Source organism: Zalophus californianus, chromosome 13, assembly GCF_009762305.2.
Source record: "Zalophus californianus isolate mZalCal1 chromosome 13, mZalCal1.pri.v2, whole genome shotgun sequence".
NCBI lineage: Eukaryota > Metazoa > Chordata > Mammalia > Carnivora > Otariidae > Zalophus > Zalophus californianus.
Window position 1 is genome coordinate 40,009,997 of NC_045607.1, and position 19,687 is coordinate 40,029,683.

Consider the following 19,687-nt stretch of genomic DNA (forward strand, 5'->3'; position numbering starts at 1 on the left):
CCTTCCAACTTCGTCTTTTTTGTTAAAGGGACAAGTTTTATTTATGTTCTGTTTTGTTTTTGAGAGATGTGCAAAATGACATATTGAGTGGTCTCAGACTTTAGGAGTATGCAGTAGATCTTCTATTTAAAGCTGTTTAGAAAGACATAGAATAAAATTTAAGGACATAGAAGTAATTAAAAATAAAAAGTCAAACTGTTAATACTTACAATTAAAAGTTGTGTTTTTTGAAAACTAACAGTAATAGAGTAAGAATTTTTAGGTAGCCATCTAGCTTTATAATTCATAAAAACTTAGAGAATATGAGGGCAAAAACCTCATTCAATACAACACAAAATTAAAACATGTTAAAAAATGTAAATTGTTCAAGACCTATGATGATTATAATAAAACTTTAATATAGGCTCAAAAGAGATCCCAAATAAATGGAAGTGTACTATGTTCTTATATGGGTAATTATTAAATGTAAATTCAATCCAAATGCATTTATAAAATTACAAAAATCCAAACATAATTCTAAAGTTTATAAATGATTATAATCTTATCTGGAAAAATTTTAAAAAGTGAAAATAGCCAGAATCACTCCAAAAAAGAAGAGTAAAAGAAATTTTTCTCATCAAAGTGTCAAATATGTTATAATATTATTTTAACTTAATAAACATGGTTCTGGCTCAAGAATAGTTCAAGTAACCAGTCAATTACATATAAGAATTTTCTATCTGGTAAATGTTGTATTTGAAACCAAAGGAAAAATATTATATAAATATATACATAATTTGTAATGCATGATGTTAATGATAAAGTGAATTAAAAAAAGCCCTCTGTATGTGAGGTACCTAAATGTGCTTTATAAATGATTACATTATCCAGTGAGGAAAATAAAAATAAAAGCAAACCAAACAAAAATCCAAGTGGACATTTATATCACCTATCAAATACTTTCTATCTCTTAGTTTCTATTATATACTTTAGGACTCTGTTAATAACTTAGATGTGATACTTTCTTCATGAAGCTTAGGATCTCTCTTGGGAGTCTGGCAAATATAACTAATTAAGCTTCATGAATAAATAAGCATGGGTGACAGAGTTACAACTGATGACTTGAAACACATTATGGATGTAATTTCTGTTCTCCATTTTATTCAACAAAGAATCTGGATGTATTATGTTAATAATTCTGTGTAATGAACTTACCATAGGTGAAGTGTGTTGTAAAACTTGTTTGTCCAGTAAGGATAATTATTGGTATCTTATAGTATATTCATTCTTATTAAATGACACAGGTATAAAAAAATGCCCATTAGAATACCTTGCAAGGTAGATGTAACAATTAGGCCATTATACCCCCATATTTAAGTTTGGCCAAACAGATAATATTATTACCATTTTTGTGTTCCTGATGTTATTCTTAATTTACAAAAGAGGAAAATGAGTCCTCAAGTTTACATACCTAGTGATGCACAATGCCAGAATCGTAGCTGGTTATTGTAAATGCCAGTCTAGTCTAGTAGTCTAGTACCCTTTTTACTTCAGTAACCTAAATAATTTAAAATGATAGAAGATTTCATCATTACTACAGATTTTAGCTTTACCTTGGTAATATGACATGCTTAAACATGCTTAACATACATCAGGCTCTTAAGTTAAAGGAAAACAGTTTCTTGTTTTTTTATTCTGTTTCTTAAAAAAAAAAAACAACTTAGGACTTTCATGGCTTTTGCTTCATTATTCTTTTGTTGGCATGTAGCCTTTGTTTAATTGTAATTCTCATCTATCTATTTCTTAGTGAAGTGATATAGCTTCCAACATTGTTATGATTTTAGAGTGCTCCTCCCTCTCTGGATATTTGTACTTTCATGTAAATGGAAAACAGCTTTCAATAAAATAAATGTGAATAACACCACACACACAGAGGAATATTGATCTGTTAGTCATTCATCAAAAACCAACATGTCTGGTCGATGACATTTTTGTTATAAGGTCCTTAATAATTTCTAACAAACACACAGAAATAATGTATAATAAAGAACCATGAAGATATATGATTTAATAGGTATTCATTCATTCATTAAACGCATGTACTGAACTCTTGTCGGACATTTTGCTTGAGGATGGGGAGACACAAAAAAACATATGAGAACCCTCTATTATGAAACTCACAAAGAACTGGAGCTCTAAATCTGCCAAGCTGTATTAAAATAACAAAATAGCCATATATCTTATACACATCATAAAAGAAAATTAGAAACAGCTAAATCTTAGTGGCTCTAGTTAAATAATGAAAAACTGTTAATTAGAAAATGATTAATCTCAGTTTGGTGTACATTGACATTAGTCTAGCTTGAATTACAAAATGTTAATCAGACTTTGAGGGATAAAGTCTTGCATTTGCCAAGAGAAAATTACATAGGTATTTTTAGGAGGTACCTAATTTATGCTTAGATACTGACAAACATTTATACCTTAAAGTCAGTTTATGCCATGATCTCCTTGCAGATTGGTGGGTAGGAACCAAGTACATACAGCACCTGATTCAGAGCTAAACCTAGAAGTAAATTGGTTTTCTAAATTACAATTTGATTGGGTTCAAAGTATAAGTTGGAAATATAATAAAACAAATCTAAAACATATTAATACAAGTTTTAAGTTAGGCTTTATGCAGTCAATAGTTGTTAAATTTATCATAGCATTAAACTACTTTTTCCCTTAATTAAACTGATTATTATATAGTCTTAGAACTTACTTTGTACTTTTAATTATTTATTTACAAGTTTACAAATGAAGCAGAATAAATATATTTGGATATAGCTTTCCTTTTCAGTGTTTATGATTTGGATTCCCAAAACACAAGATAATACTACTTTTACATGAATATAGTTATATCAATAAAAAAATGAACTGCCCATGTTACTGGAACTTAAAATAATAATTATAAACTTTTATTTTTGATAGATACTAATGTAGACAAATGAAATACTTAGAATTTTTTTAAAGGGAAATTGTTGATCAAATAATTTTCTCTTAAATTACTGATATGTCCTGTTTTACTTTGTTTTAATTTTGTATGGTTGCTATGCAATGTAGATACCTTCCACTACACACCAACATTTGATTTCCTTGTGCATTATAATATTTTAAAATATTTATGACCAAGTAGATTGATAGAGTTAACATTACTGTAATGGAGGAAAAGATACTAATATCATTTCATCAGTAATTATTTATTTCATTACTCATGATTCTTTGCTTCCCTTGTTGGAAAACCAAACTGACTTAAGCAATAATGGGATATTGCAGCCTTTGAAAACTTAAAACTTTATGTTCAGTTTGACATTTTCATTTGTGTTAAAGCAGAGGTTCAAATAACACCATCAATTGAATCTCTCTATCTCCTGCTTCATAATTCCTCAGAGTGGATTCATTGTCATGTGTGCCTCTCTATCCAATAGCCCTCAGCAACTCCAAATACACAATACTTTTACAGTTAGCTTTTGTGAAGGAAATAAAGATTTTCTGTCTCAGTGATTCCAACCAAATTCTTTTATTAAGTCTCTTATCTGACTTGGGTTAAGCAATTATACCTTAACCAATGAAAGTGGCAGAGGCTTATAAATCTCTGAATGTCTGTTATTGGCCAAGAAATGTCTACTTACTTTTGTTGCTGTGGGGTGGAGTCAATCTCATTCAAAACTCTTGAGTCACAAATGATATTAGGTTATAATTTCAGCTACATTTGATAAATAGATATTCAGCATTAATATATACTGCTCCACCTGTGTTAGGGAAAATATGAAATACTTCATAAATAAGAAAGAAATGAAGGTGTGATAGTGCCGTAAAAGAAAATTTAGACTACCAGGAGAAGAATGATGTCCATTTGACAGGCACAAAACGTCCATTAAACTAACCAATTTTCAATAGACCTAACCGTCTAAATGAATTTTATGGGTAGTAGGACTTTGCAGGGATAGGATAGTGGTGCCCCAGCTTCTCTAGCTTATTTGTGCCAACTCATTTTCTGGATTCAGAGTCCTTTTTCCACCTTTATAATTTTTAACTCAAATTTCTGTGATCATCATGTTTTGTGTCTTTCCCTCCAACTTCCTAATCCTAAATGTGAAAATTGCTGAAATTAGAAATGGAATCAATTATATATAAATGGATGTTAGAAGCACAGAAACAGGGGCAAAGACTGAGATTTTAATACTGTAGAGAGATAAAACAAGGAACTTGGGAGCAGGTCATTGCAAGAAGTACCAGCTGAGATATTGGGTGGTTGTGGGATAGAATAAAAAAACTGCTACCATTTCACAAATTTTCTCATAGTATTTTATGCTCTTTTCTTTATCACTTTTATAGTATTCATTATTAATCTGTCATATCAATATACAACCTTAAAGACATTTTGAAAAGCTCCTTCTTCCCCAACACCACCTTGAAGAAATAAGTTTTAGCATAGCAGAGAGACTAATTCTCTCCCTACTCTCAAGTGTTCTCCATAATAAACTGTCTGGAACTAAATTGTTCCTGTCCTTAAAGACCTAAAAAATGAAAAAAGAACACAATTTTTCTAGATCCCAGGTTATTTTTAGATTTGGTGCATATAAACTCTACCACAAAATAAAGTGAGTTAAATTCTCAAGCTCAACAAAACACCAGGATTATGTCCCATTGCTAGAATTAATAGCAAATGGTATGGACAGGTGATAATTATTCTGATAAATTTCTTGAGCGTTTGTATGCTCCTATTTGTAAAGGGCTATAGATACTTTGCCTTACTGATAATTTTCATGTTTAGCTATATCACAGCAATAGTCTTCATTAGAAGTACACAGATACAACTTCTCTTCCCAGTGAAGAAAGTATGTGTATATATTGGGAAGGGATTAAATGGAATTTTTATTTTTGTCATTTGAATAATCCCTCTATTTTCTTTCTTTTTTTTTTTCCCTGACAGCTAATGCACATACCAGGCAAAAGGTCTGTGTCTCTTAATATATTTAATTAATTCCATAGGATTAAATTGTCCAAATTATTTTCTCCAGAAATCAAGCCCTTAAAACAATAATCAAAAGTAAACGGGGCTTCTGTGTCAGTTAAACTTCAAGAGCTGATATTAAGTGTTTTCCATTTTTACTTGTTTCCATCACTCGCTCTGGACTGACCTACTAAATAAAGGGTAAAGGAAATTATCTAAGTAGCAGCTTAATTTAATGCCTCTTCTCCAAAGCCTCTTTACACTGATAATGGGGTTCTTCTGATCAAATAAAAGTCTCCGTTCAGTTCATGATGTCAACAAGACGAGGCAACATAGATGTTAACTACTCATACTTTAGACAAAATAAGTTAGGGAAATAAGAAGTACATATCCCTATGTGTTAGGCTGGGTTTGTCAGTTGCATACGTAATTCAGTTTTTGAGACAATGAAATAATTCAGACACTACCAAGTTGCTCCTGGAACATTTTCACAAAGAGTTTTTGAATTTGTGCAGTCAGTCCGTCTCTAAAGTCTCAGTTCACTTCACATCCATAACTCCCAAGAATGAAAAATATTCCATAAGCCTATTGGGTTCTTTCTCTGTTCCCTTTCTTTCAAATTTATCTTTTAACAAATTTCTAAATTTTTGCTAGTTTTGTGCATTGTATAGTAATTGATTTCCCTTTTGAATCTCTGCCCACCTCTTTTGTACCACAGAAGTAGGGCATTATTTCTAACCTGTATTTTTAACTGCGATATTTTATGTAGATACAGATATAGACGGAGTTCAGATACAGACCCATGCTGAACAATTTAACAGCTGTTTTAAATCAGCGGTGACAATACTAAATAAACTGAGGACTTCACACATTTTAAGCAATGCTATTAATACAATAGTATTTACATTAAATATGATTATATTATTTTTGGTAATTAGTTTCATAATAAATTCTACTTGAATGTAGAATTTAAGCACCTTTCTCTTAAGATTCAGTCACTGAATTGATTAATTTACAAACCTCTTAGGATAATTTTCATATTTCACTTACATAGTTTTCACCACACAATGTATTTGATGGCAATAAAGATGTTTCCTGTCACTGCCACCTTAAAATAATACATATAATACAGATAATAAAAATAAAAAATAAAAATAAGAATAACTTAGATTCTTCCAGTTTTTATTGTGAACACCTTGTGGAGGAGTTACAATGGTATGACTGTTAAAATTCACTTGGAGATGGCTTTTGTCATAAAATTTCCTAAGTGTCTGCCTTGTTTATTGTGACCATATTTAATTTATCAAAAGTGATGCTGTCAGAATTCAAGGGAGAATGAATCTCCTCAGGCTTAAACATATATATACATATGTATGACTACGATTGAGTGACCTGCAAATTTTATTACGTTTGCCTCCCTTTAAAGATAATATGAAATGTCTTAACTCCTTCTGTTCATTATAACATTGATGAAAGTAAGAGTGAACCTATTCATCACCATGGATTACACAGAATTTATTCTTGGCAGCCTTTCTCCACTGTGAGTTTCAGCTTGGGGTCATCACTTCTCCTACTGTCTTTCAAATAAGTAGTATGGCTCCCAACACTGTGTCTCCTCCAAAAATTAAATAACAACTTATGTTCACTCTTTGAGTTATTTATTTCTCCCATATCAAGGCATAGCAGGAAAAGAAAAATGAACTGGTCTTTGCAAAGGGTATCCATGGTCCAAATACTCTGCTGGTTCTTCCTAAACTTTTCATCATCTAATTGTTATCAGAAAATTTCCGTATAATTTCACCCATTTTCCTTAAGAGAGAAGATCATGGAGAATATCTGACTTCTTTTTTTTTTTTCTTTTCAGTTTAGTACTGTTTCCCTTTAACATTAAAAAGTAAGATTAATTTGGCAGCAAAAAAATCCCCCAAAAAACAAAACCAAAACCACTAGAAAAATATGCACTGTAAAGAAAAAAAAAAAAAAAAAACTGCTCTAGAAAGGTGATAACTCAGACACAGAGAGGAGCATACCCACACACACTGTGAGAGAAGTCTCCAAATGGCTGTGAACAGACAGCATGCTCCAGATGTTTTCTACATCTAAAACACCAGTAAATTAGTAATAATAATAGAATGATCTTTTGTAAAATGGTATATGGATCTATTGTACTAGTAGTAATAATTAAATTCTAGAACAAAGTCTAATAAGAGCTGAAGAGTATTAATTGCAGAACGTAAATCTGATTTCAAAGGCTCAAATACTTATCTTCAGTAACTCTAGAAAAGTATACCTTGTTCCTTCTTTTGTTAAACACTGTTTCAGGCATAGGGGAGAACATATTGATCCAGTTTCCAGAGTAACAGAGAAACTCAGCTGAGCTTGATAGACTTCTAAGATCATGTAGGGTGTTAAGTTAAGCTATGTAACTTATAGAACTTTTGTCTAAAATTTAGTCTATAAAATAATATTCTATTTCCACTTTAATCTTCTTTCAACTTTTAATGAAAAGGAACTTAACCAAGCCTAGATTCAAGATTATCTGAATTTCAATGTGTATTTTTACCACTTAATTTTAATTCTCTCCATATGAAAATGTATTTTACCAAAAGCACAATCATTATCTTCAGAGTGAATATTAATTGTGAATATATTTAGAATTATATCCAATATTAATTTTTGTTCTAATTTAAAAATCATCAATAATATATAATAGTATTCATAAAAACAATCTTGACAGTTACCATTTCTCCCAATCAGATAACATTTCATTTTAAATTCCTTTGACTGTTAGAGGGAACATTATTCCTGTGTAGCAGTCAGCTACAGAATCTGCTCTTGCTCTCTGTTTCCTGCTCCTGTCCTGACAAATTATTGATTTTCTCAGGGCTCAGTTTGGAAATCTGTTACTGATTGTTTCGGGAGCTCATTCCATAATCCTGTGTTGTTTGAGGATTTCTCATTCTGGCTTGTCTATAAATTCAAACTCATTAACTTTACGTCTTCCAAAATGTTTCAAAACTTTTAGACAGCTATTGACATCAGTATTAGGGCTCTCCAGAGAAAACAACAAATTGGTCCCTGATCATCATGGGAAGAAGGGCTTTTGCTACATAATGAGGACGGGAAAAAAAAATATGTTTAGCCCTCACTTAATCGAATGGGACATCTTATTGTTCTCCCATTTCCAGTTTTAACTGTAAATTGGCAAGTGGAGCAACTGTGACCTAATAAGGTCATGGTAATAATGGGCTTAGACCACTCAGCAATGATTTTTGCTTACCCCACTAAGAATAAAAACTAGGCCGTAGAAGTAATAGCTGAGTATGAGGGAAACCTAGACAAAGGAGAAAGATGCTATCAGGATCAACTGGAGCATCAGGGTATATAATTTATTACACTAACTCTTCTCATAATTTTCCCCACAATTATAACCAACCAGAACCTGTAGCTGCTGAGGCCAGATGGGTGAAATTAATATGGCAATAGGGAACTACATTCAAGTAATAATGTACAAATTTTACAACTAGTATAGATTTTGGTTTGGGGATTAGGGAGATTGAAACTGGAAAAACTACCTTATTTTATAAATATGGATGGCTTGAGGAGGGAGAATCTTGATCTTTCTTTCTAAGCTCTCAAATACGTTTAAAAATAAGTATAGATTATAGGGGACCCTGGGTGGCTCAGTCAGTAAAGCCTTTGACCCTTGGTTTTGGCTCAGGTCATGATCTCAGGGTCTTGAGATCAAACCCCACGTTGGGCTCCATGCTCAGTTCACAGTCTACTTGAGATTCTTTCCCCCTCCTTTCCCCTCCCCCTCTGCTCCTCCCCCCACTTGCACACGCTCTCTCTCTTTAAAATAAATAAATTAATAAAATCTTTTAAAAAATAAGTACAGATTTCAGAAAACGTGGATTTATCAATGAAATAGTTCTACAAAAATCAGGAAAAAAGTGTTAATTTAATCTATTTAATAACATTCAATCACATGTTTCAAAGGGCATTTATTTCCATATTATTGAATAGTCAAAAATAACTTTAATAAAGGGGATTAAGACAATATGGCATGAGAAATTATTTTTAGAATATGCCTGGTGAATTTCAAAGAAGAATACAACTGGTAAGATTAAACTTAAAAATTAATGCATTTAAGGACATGAATAAAATACATGGCTATTTCTTTAAGTGGAATAATCCAAATCTCTGGTTATCTAAATTATTAAGGTTATGTAGTACCTGAGACAACTGAAGAGAAGTTAAAAGCATTCCTTTTAGCCCAGTTAGAAATAGAGTGGGCTAAGAGGAATATTTTCCCTGTTATCATAAACCTATATTCTTTGCAAGTTTATAAGAGCTATAGTCAGGCAAAGAGAAACAGTCATTTAGAAGCAGTGGTAGTCATAAGTTACACATTTTTCTCACATTTTTTCAACAACATAATCTGATTTGAGGGCCTGTAAAGGGAAGGCTTGAGAGCATACTGACAGAGAGATTCTATCTTAATACTTTAAATTTAGCCTTTTCAGTCTCCCCAGATTTGGTCTTTTGACAGTCCAGATTTCAGTGTTCAAGAAGGTTTTTCATTTGGTTGGTTAATTGGTTTTTGTTTTGTTTTGTTTATATCAGTGAGCAGGAGGAGGTATAGCTACAAACGTGTTTTAGAAAATCTCTGGGAGTCAAGATAAGTGATTTTGTACTTCTTGGCACAGGAATGGGACTCAAACTTAGGAAGATACAGGAGGCTGCTGTTGTTATATGATTGCTATTTTGTACAATGTCCATCTTTGTTGCTCAAATGGAATTCTTTACTGACGCTATGAATAATGATTTTATTGGAAAAGAATATATCTCCTAGTGGCTATATATAATGGAACAATGGATAAACCACAATTCTACATTTCATTATCTTTCCTATAAGAACTCCAGGATGAGTTATTGAAATGAGAAGATAGAAGGTACGGGAATGCTTTGTTCTAGAAGGATATGATAAATGATTGATTGAATTAAGTGATAAGTAAATGATGTACCAAAGTATCATTAAAATATCGAGGGGCACTTGATGTGATGAGCACTGGGTGTTATATATAAGTGATAAATCACTAAATTCTACTCCTGAAACTAATATTACACTATATGTTAACTAACTAGAATTTAAATAAAAACTTGAAACATAAAGAAAAATGAAGTAAAAAAGATTAAGTTCTGGAATCTAATTTACTTTGGTCTGTCCCTCTGGAATAACCTAAGGCATTTTTTAAAAAATATCTGTGGGGTTGCACTAGTTTATTGAAACAGGTGTTTTAAGAGCAGCTTCTTAGAGGGAGACTCATCATTGCATAGAATTTCATCAAAAATGTTAGAAATAAAAGCATTTTATTAGAGTTAGTCAAAGTTCTTTATGGGTATGACATATTTTTTTTGCTTCAAATAAAGAAATTCTATCTTGATTTCTTCCCAAGTAGCAGAGAGTCACCATATCCCTCCTTACCCTGAAGAAGCTTTGAACAATTTGTTTCTAAAAATTTTCTTTATAAGAAAATGTCAGGAGCTCTTTCTGTTGAGGTGAAAAATAAATATATCCTGTGTAAGTAATTCAGTGATGGAAGCACCTGTAACAATGGAAACTTTTGAATTTTTCTCTTCAGTTATTAATAGCATATACAAACACTGAAATGCATCAACTATAAGAAAGATAATAATATCAGGTTTCTCTTCTTGTTAAGATTTGGAAATTCACCCTAGTCTTATATTTCCTACAGAAAGGCCCCATGCTTCCTCATGATGTACAACCTTCCTTGCTGCACTAAAGATTGACTAGAAGTGTGTTCTTGGCGATATTAGACTCATGGTTAAAAGGAAGAAAAAGTAGAATTCTATGTCCAAATAAGATGCCATTCAAATATAAAAACAAAGTAAAAGCATATGTACTCAAAAAGAAATAATTTTTTTCTCCAAATTGCCTTCCGTGTAAGAAGTGCAAAAATCATTTTATATGAAAATGTGAAGGATTGAACAGGAAAAGTATTATTGAAGGAAAAAATAGAACAAAATCAGAGTATATGATTTTTTTAAGAGACTAAAAGTGTCTTTGTCCTAATCTCTAAATTCATTCACTGATTTATTCATTTAACTAATTTATGTATTTTTTAAGTTTTTATTTAAATTCCCATTAGTTAACATACAGTGTAATATTAGTTTCAGATGTATAATATAGTGATTCAGCACTTCCATATAGCACCCAGTGCTCTTCACATCAAGTTCACTCCTTAATCCCCATCACCTATTTCCCCCATCCTGCACCCACCTCCCCCTGGTAACCATCAGTTTGTTCTCTATAGTTAAGAGTCTGTTCCTTGGTTTGCCATCCTCTCTTTTTTTACCCCTTTGTTCATTTTTTTTGGTTTTTGGTTTCTTAAATTCCACAGGTGAATGAAATCATACAGTATTTATGTTTCTCTCACTGACTTATTTCACTTAGCATAATACTCCCTAGCTCTGTCCTCATCATTGTAAATGGCAAGATTTCATTCTTTTTTATGGCTGAGTAATATTCCACTGTGGGGTGTGTGTGTGTGTGTGTGTGTGTGTGTGTGTGTGTGTGTGTGTGTGTGTACACACTTACTTCTTCCATAATTTGGCTATTGGAGATAATTTGTTATAAACATCTGGTTACCTATAACCCTTTGAATTAGTATTTTTGTATTCTTTGAGTAAATAGCTAGTAGTATAAGTGCTGAATCATAGGGTAGTTCTATTTTTAACTTTTTGAGGAAACTCCATACTGTTTACCACAGTGACTCTACTAGTTGGCATTCCCACCAACAGTGTAAGAGGGTTCCCCTTTCTCCACATCCTCACCAGCACCTGTTGCTTTTCATATTGTTAATTTTTGCCATTCTGACAGGTGTGAGGTGATACCTCATTGTCGTATTGATTTGTATTTCCCTATTGATTGGTGTTGTTGAGCATCTTTTTATGTGTCTGTTGGCCATCTGTATGTCTTTTTTGAAAAATGTCTCTTCACATCTTCTGCCCATTTTTGATTGGATTATTCATTTTTGGATATTTAGTTTTCTATGTTATTTATAGATTTTGGATACTAACCCTTTATCGGATGTCATTTGCAAATATCTTCTCCCATTCCATAGGCTGCCTTTCAGTTTTGTTCATGGTTTCCTTCACTGTGCAGAAACTTTTTATCTTGATGAAGTCCTAATAATTTATTTTTGCTTTTGTTTCCTTGCCTCGGGAAACATATCTAGTAAGAAATTGTTATGGTTGGTGTCAGAGAGGTCACACTGCCTGTGGTTCTCCTCTAGGATTTTTATGGTTTCCTGTCTCTCACATTTGGGTCTTTAATTCATTTTGAATTTATTTTTGTGTATGGTGTAAGAAAGTGGTCCAGTTTCTTCTTTTGCATGTTGCCAACCAGTTTTCCTAATACCATTTGTTGAAGAGACTGTCTTTTTCCCACTGGATATTCTTCCTGTTTTGTTGCAGATTAATTGACCATATAGCTGTGGGTTCATTTCTGGGTTTTCTATGCGGTTCCATTGATCTATGAGTCTATTTTTGTGCCAGTACCATACTGTCTTGATTACTACAGCTTTGTAATATAACTTGAAGTCTGGAATTGTGATGCCTCCAGCTTTGCTTTGCTTTTCTTCTTCAAGGTTGCTTTGGCTCTTTGGGGTATTTTGTGGCTCCATGCAAATTTTAGGATTGTTTGTTCTAGCTCTGTGAAAAATGTGGGTGGTATTTTCATAGGATTGCATTAAATGTGTAAATTACTTTAGATAGTGTGGACATTTTAACAATATTTGTTCTTCCAATCCATGAGCATGGAATATTTTTCCACTTCTATATGATTTAAAGGTTTATTAAAAGCTATAATCATTAAGAGAGTATAATAAGGTTTAAGCATTAAAAACTAGGTCAGTGGACCAGAAACAGATTGTTCACAGATGGACTGAAGTATGTAGCTATTTATTTGAACAAAGTACAAGTCAATTCAGTAAAGGAATAAAAGGGAAAATGACTAGAATGCAGGTTTAAAATGTGTGTATAGTCAATAAGCACATGAAAAAGTTGATAAAATGTATCATCAGGTAAATGCAATAAAAACAAAATAATAATTGGGGTGCCTTGGTGGCTCAGTGGGTTGCGTATGACTCTTGGTTTTGGCTCAGGTCATGATCTCAGAGTCTTGAGATCAGGCCTCAAGTTGGGCTCCCCACTCAGCATGGGGTCTGCTTGTCCCTCTCCCTCAGCTTCTTCCCCCACATTCACATCCCATCTCTCATAAATAAATAAAAAAATCTTTAAAACAAACAAACAACCAAAGGAAAAAAAAACCAAAATAACAATTGCTGGGTGGTAAGGTAGTTGTATTTTTAACTTTCTGAGGAACCTCTATCCTGTTTTCCAGAGTGGCGGGACCAGTTTGCATTCCCACCAGCAACTGCACTAATAGATATTTACCCAAAGGATACAAAAATACTGATTTGAAGAGGCACATTTACCCTGATGTTTATAGCAGCATTATCAATAATAGCCAAATTCTTAAAAGAGCCCAAAAGTCCATTGACCAATGAATGGATAAAGAAGATTAGTGTATATATATGTATATATATACACACACACAATGATATATGCCATCAGAAAAGAATGAAATCTTGCCAATTGCAATGATGTGGATGGACCTAGAGTGTATTATGCTAAATGAAATTTGTCAGAGAAAGACATATACCATATGATTTCACTCATATGTGGAATTTAAGAAACAAAACAGATGAATGTAAGGGAAAAGAAAGAAAAAAAAAGAGGGAGGCAAACCATAAGAGACTCTTAACAATACAGAACAAACTGAGGGTTGATGGAAGGAGGTGGATGGGGGATGGGCTAAATGGGTGATCAGGAGGGCACTTGTGATGAGCACTGGGTGTTATATGTAAGTGATGAATCACTAAATTCTATTCCTGAAACCCATATAACATTCATATGTTAACTAACTAGAATTTAAATAAAAACTTTAAAAAGTAATAAAAATACCAATCTTTTTAAAATAATTTTTTATTGTTATGTTAATCACCATACATTACATCATTAGTTTTTGATGTAGTGTTCCATGATTATTATTTGTGCACAACACCCAGTGCTCCACGCAGAATGTGCCCTCTTTAATGCCCGTCACCAGGCAAACCCATACCCCCACCCCCTCCCCTCTAGAAACCTCAGTTTGTTTTAAAGAGTCCATCGTCTCTAATGGTTCGTCTCCCCCTCTGACTTACTCCCCTTCATTCTTCCCCTCCTTCTATCTTCTTTTTTTCTTAACATATATTGCATTATTTGTTTCAGAAGTACAGATCTGTGATTCATCAGTCTTGTACAATTCACAGCGCTCACCATAGCACACCCTCCTCAACGCCTATCACCCAGCCACCCCATCCCTCCCACCCCCCACCACTCCAGCAATCCTCAGGTTGTTTCCTGAGATTAAGAATTCCTCATATCAGTGAGGTCATATGATACACGTCTTTCTCTGATTGACTTATTTCACTCAGAATAACACCCTCCACTTCCATCCACGTTGTTGCAAATGGCAAGATCTCATTCCTTTTGATGGGTGCATAATATTCCGTTGTGTATCTATACCACCTCTTCTTTATCCATTCATCTGTCGATGGATATCTTGGCCCTTTCCACAGTTTGGCTATTGTGGACATTGCTGCTATAAACATTGGGGTGCACGTACCCCTTCGGATACCTACATTTGTATCTTTGTGGTAAATACCCAGTAGTGCAATTGCTGGATCGTATGGTAGCTCTATTTTCAACTTTTTGAGGAACCTCCATGCTGTTTTCCAGAGCGGCTGCACCAGCTTGCATTCCCACCAACGGTGTAGGAGGGTTCCCCTTTCTCCTCATCCCCGCCAACATCTGTCAATTCCTGACTTGTCAATTTTAGCCATTCTGACTGGTATGAGGTGGTATCTCATTGAGGTTTTGATTTGGATTTCCTTGATGCCAAGCGATGTTGAGCACTTTTTCATGTGTCTGTTGGCCATTTGGATGTCTTCTTCGGAAAAATGTCTGTTCATGTCTTCTGCCCATTTCTTGATTGGATTATTTGTTCTTTGGGTGTTGAGTTTGTTAAGTTCTTCATAGATTTTGGATGCTAGCCCTTTATCTGATATGTCATTTGCAAATATTTTCTCCCATTCTGTCGGTTGTCTTTTGGTTTTGTGGACTGTTTCTTTTGCTGTGCAAAAGCTTTTTATCTTGATGAGGTCTGAATAGTTCATTTTGGCCCTTGCTTCCCTTTCCTTTGGCGATGTTCTAGGAAGAAGTTGCTGCGGCTGAGGTCGAAGAGGTTGCTGCCTGTGTTCTCCTTTAGGATGTTGATGGACTCCTGTCTCACGTTTAGGTCTTTCAACCATTTGGAGTCTATTTTTGTGTGTGGTGTAAGGAAATGGTCCAGTTTCATTCTTCTGCATGTGGCTGTCCAATTTTCCCAACACCGTTTGTTGAAGAGACTGTCTTTTTTCCATTGGACATTCTTTCCTGCTTTGTCAAAGATGAGTTGACCATAGAGTTGAGGGTCCATTTCTGGGCTCTCGATTCTGTTCCATTGATCTATGTGTCTGTTTTTGTGCCAGTACCATACTGTCTTGATGATGACAGCTTTGTAATAGAGCTGGAAGTCCGGAATTGTGACGCCCCCACCTTTGCTTTTCTTTTTCAACATTCCTCTGGCTATTCGGGGTCTCTTTTGGTTCCATACAAATTTGAGGATTATTTGTTCCATTTCTTTGAAAAAAGTGGATGGTATTTTGATGGGGATTGCATTGAATGTGTAGATTGCTCTAGGTAGCATTGACATCTTCACAATGTTGGTTCTTCCAATCCATGAGCATGGAACGTTTTTCCATTTCTTTGTGTCTTCTTCAATTTCTTTCATGAGTATTTTATAGTTTTCTGAGTACAGACCCTTTGCCTATTTGGTTAAATTTATTCCTAGGTATCTTATGGTTTTGGGTGCAATTGTAAATGGGATCGACTCCTTGATTTGTTTCTCTTCTGTCTTGTTGTTGGTATATAGGAATGCCACTGATTTCTGTGCATTGATTTTATATCCTGCTACTTTACTGAATTCCTGTATGAGTTCTAGCAGTTTTGGGGTGGAGTCTTTTGTGTTTTCCACATACAGTATCATGTCATCTGCGAAGAGTGAGAGTTTGACTTCCTCTTTGCTGATTTGGATGCATTTGATTTCTTTTTGTTGTCTAATTGCCGTGGCTAGGACTTCTAATACTATGTTGAATAGCAGTGGTGAGAGTGGACATCCCTGCTGCATTCCTGACCTTAGGGGAAAAGCTCTCAGCCTTTCCCCATTGAGAATGATATTCGCTGTAGGTTTCTCATAGATGGCTTTTATGATATTGAGGTAGGTACCCTCTATCCCTATACTCTGAAGAGTTTTGAACAAGAAAGGATGCTGTACTTTGTCAAATGCTTTTTCTGCATCTATTGAGAGGATCATAGGACTTTTGTTCTTTCTTTTGTTAATGTATTGTATCCCGTTGATTGATATGTGGATGTTGAACCAGCCTTGCAGCCCAGGGATAAATCCCACTTGGTCATGGTGAATAATCCTTTTAATGTACTGTTGGATCCTATTGGCTAGTATTTCGGTGAGAATTTTTGCATCCATGTTCATCAAGGATATTGGTCTGTAATTCTCCTTTTTGATGGGCGCTTTGTCTGGTTTTGGGATCAAGGTAATGGTGGCCTCATAAAATGAGTTCGGAAGTTTTCCTTCCATTTCTATTTTTTGGAACCGTTTCTGGAGAATAGGTATTAATTCTTCTTTAAATGTCTGATAGAATTCTCCTGGGAAGCCATCTGGCCCTGGGCTTTTGTTTGTTGGGAGATTTTTGATGACTGCTTCAATTTCCTTAGTGGTTATAGGTCTGTTCAGGTTTTCTATTTCTTCCTGGTTCAATTTTGGTAGTTGATACATCTCTAGGAATGCACCCATTTCTTCCAGGTTATCTAATTTGCTGGCATAGAGTTGCTCATAATATGTTCTTATAACTGTTTGTATTTCTTTGGTGTTGGTTGTGATCTCTCCTCTTTCATTCATGATTTTGTTGATTTGGGTCCTTTCTCTTTTCTTTTTGATAAGTCTGGCTAGGGGTTTATCAATCTTGTTAATTCTTTCAAAGAACCAGCTCCTAGTTTCGTTGATCTGTTCTACTGTTCTTTTGGTTTCTATTTCATTGATTTCTGCTCTGATCTTTATTATTTCTCTTCTTCTGCTGGGTTTAGGCTTTATTTGCTGTTTTTTCTCTAGCTCCTTTAGGTGTAGAGTTAGGTTGTGTATTTGAGACCTTCCTTGTTTCTTGAGAAAGGCTTGTATTGCCATATACTTTCCTCTCAGGACTGCCTTTGCTGTATCCCAAAGTTTTTGAACAGTTGTGTTTTCATTTTCATTGGTTCCCATGAATTTTTTTAAATTCTTCTTTAACTTCCTGGTTGACCCATTCATTCTTTAGTAGGATGCTCTTTAGCCTCCATGTATTTGAGTTCTTTCCGACTTTCCTCTTGGGACTGAGTTCTAGTTTCAAAGCACTGTGGTCTGAAAATATGCAGGGAATGATCCCAGTCTTTTGGTAGTGGTTGAGACCAGATTTGTGACCTAGGATGTGATCAATTCTGGAGAATGTTCCATGGGCACTAGAGAAGAATGTGTTTTCTATTGCTTTGGGATGGAATGTCCTGAATATATCTGTGAAGTCCATTTGGTCCAGTGTTTCATTTAAAGTCTTTATTTCCTTGTTGATCTTTTGCTTAGATGATATGTCCATTTCAGTTAGGGGGGTGTTAAAGTCCCCCACTATTATTGTATTGTTGTCAATGTGTTTCTTTGCTTTTGTTATTAATTGCCTGCTATAATTGGCTGCTCCCATGTTAGGGACATAGATATTTATAATTGTTAGATCTTCTTGTTGGATAGACCCTTTAAGTAGGATATAGTGTCCTTTTCATCTCTTATGACGGTCTTTGGTTTAAAATCTAATTTGTCTCATATAAGGATTGCCACCCCAGCTTTCTTTTGGTGTCCATTAGCATGGTAAATGGTTTTCCACCCCTTCACTTTCAATCTGGGGGTGTCTTTGGGTCTAAAATGAGTCTCTTGCAGACAGCATATTGATGGGTCTTGTTTTTTAATCCAATCTGATAGCCTGTGTCTTTTGATTGGGGCATTTAGCCCATTTACATTCAGGGTAACTATTGAAAGATATGAATCCTGCACGGTGACTGTTACTGTATATTGTCTGTGTTCCTTTCTGATCTATGTTACTTTTAGGCTCTCTCCTTGCTTAGAGGACCCCTTTCAATATTTCTTGTTGGGCTGGTTTCGTGTTTGCAAATTCCTTTTGTTTTTGTTTGTCCTGGAAGCTTTTTATCTCTCCTTCTATTTTCAATGACAGCCTAGCTGGATATAGTATCCTTGGCTGCATATTTTTCTCGTTTAGTGCTCTGAAGTTATCATGCCAGTCCTTCTGGTGTGCCAGGTCTCTGTGGATAGGTCTGTTGCCAATCTAATGTTTCTACCATTGTAGGTTACATATCTCTTCTCCCAATCTGTTTTCAGGATTTTCTCTTTGTCTCTGAGACTTATAAGTTTTGCTATTAGATGTCGGGGTGTTGACCTATTTTTATTGATTTTGAGAGGGGTTCTCTGTGCCTCCTGGATTTTGATGCTTGTTTCCTTCCCCACCTCAGGGAACTTCTCTGCTATTATTTGCTCCAATATACCTTCTGCCCCCCTCTCTCTTTCTTCCTTTTCTGGGATCCTAATTATTCTAATGTTGTTTCATCTTATCGTATCGCTTATCTCTCGAATTCTGCCCTCGTGATACTGTAGCTGTTTATCTCTCTTTTTCTCAGCCTCTTTATTTTCCATCATTTGGTCTTCTATATCGCTGATTCTCTCTTCTGTCTCTGTCTTATTTATCCTAGCAGTTAGTGCCCCCATTTTTGATTGCACCTCATTTATAGCCTTTTTGATTTCGACTTGGTTAGATTTTAGTTCTTTTATTTCTCCAGAAAGGGTTTCTCTAATAACTTCCACACTTTTTTCAAGACCAGCTAGTATCTTTAAAGTCATGGTTCTGAACTCTAGGTCCAATATCGTACTAATGTCCGTATTGAGTAGGTCCCTGGCAGACGGTACTACCTCTTGTTCTTTTTGTTGAGGTGATTTTTTTTTTGTCTTGTCATTTTGTCCAGAGGAGAAGAGATGAATGAGAGAACAGAATGCTAACAGGTTAACAAAGCAATTTGCAGGTCTCCAGCAAATATACTGTGTACAAATCAGAAAAGACCTGAAACCAGGGGACAAGAAAGGGAAAGAAAGAAGAAAGAGAAAAAAAAAAGGAAAAAGAAAAAGATAAAAACAAACAAAAACAGAATAAAACAAGAAAAAAACAGAATATGATCAAATATGATAAGGTAGTGCATAGATCAGTGCCACACACTAGATATTGGGAGTATTTTGGTCTGTTAGAAGAAAGTGCCTGCTAAAATTTTAAAGGAAGAAAGACTTATATATGTACAAAATAAGGGTTGATACAATGAAGGGATGGAAGATGATTGTAAAGATGAAAATTATAAAAGATTTTATAAAAGGAATTGATAGAT

The 19,687-nt window shown here is 34.4% G+C and overlaps 1 long non-coding RNA gene across 2 annotated transcripts in view; it reads right to left on the bottom strand.

Moving 5' to 3' along the window:
• Window positions 1-19,687, bottom strand: part of LOC113933989 — a 46,278-nt gene continuing 26,591 nt past the window's right edge. For both annotated transcript variants that reach the window (XR_003523555.1, XR_003523554.1), the window contains exons 3-6: window positions 3,654-3,773; window positions 2,463-2,545; window positions 1,451-1,537; window positions 1-132 (exon numbers count right to left, since the gene is read on the bottom strand). This is a non-coding gene — a long non-coding RNA (uncharacterized LOC113933989). The remainder of the gene's footprint in view (window positions 133-1,450; window positions 1,538-2,462; window positions 2,546-3,653; window positions 3,774-19,687) is intronic.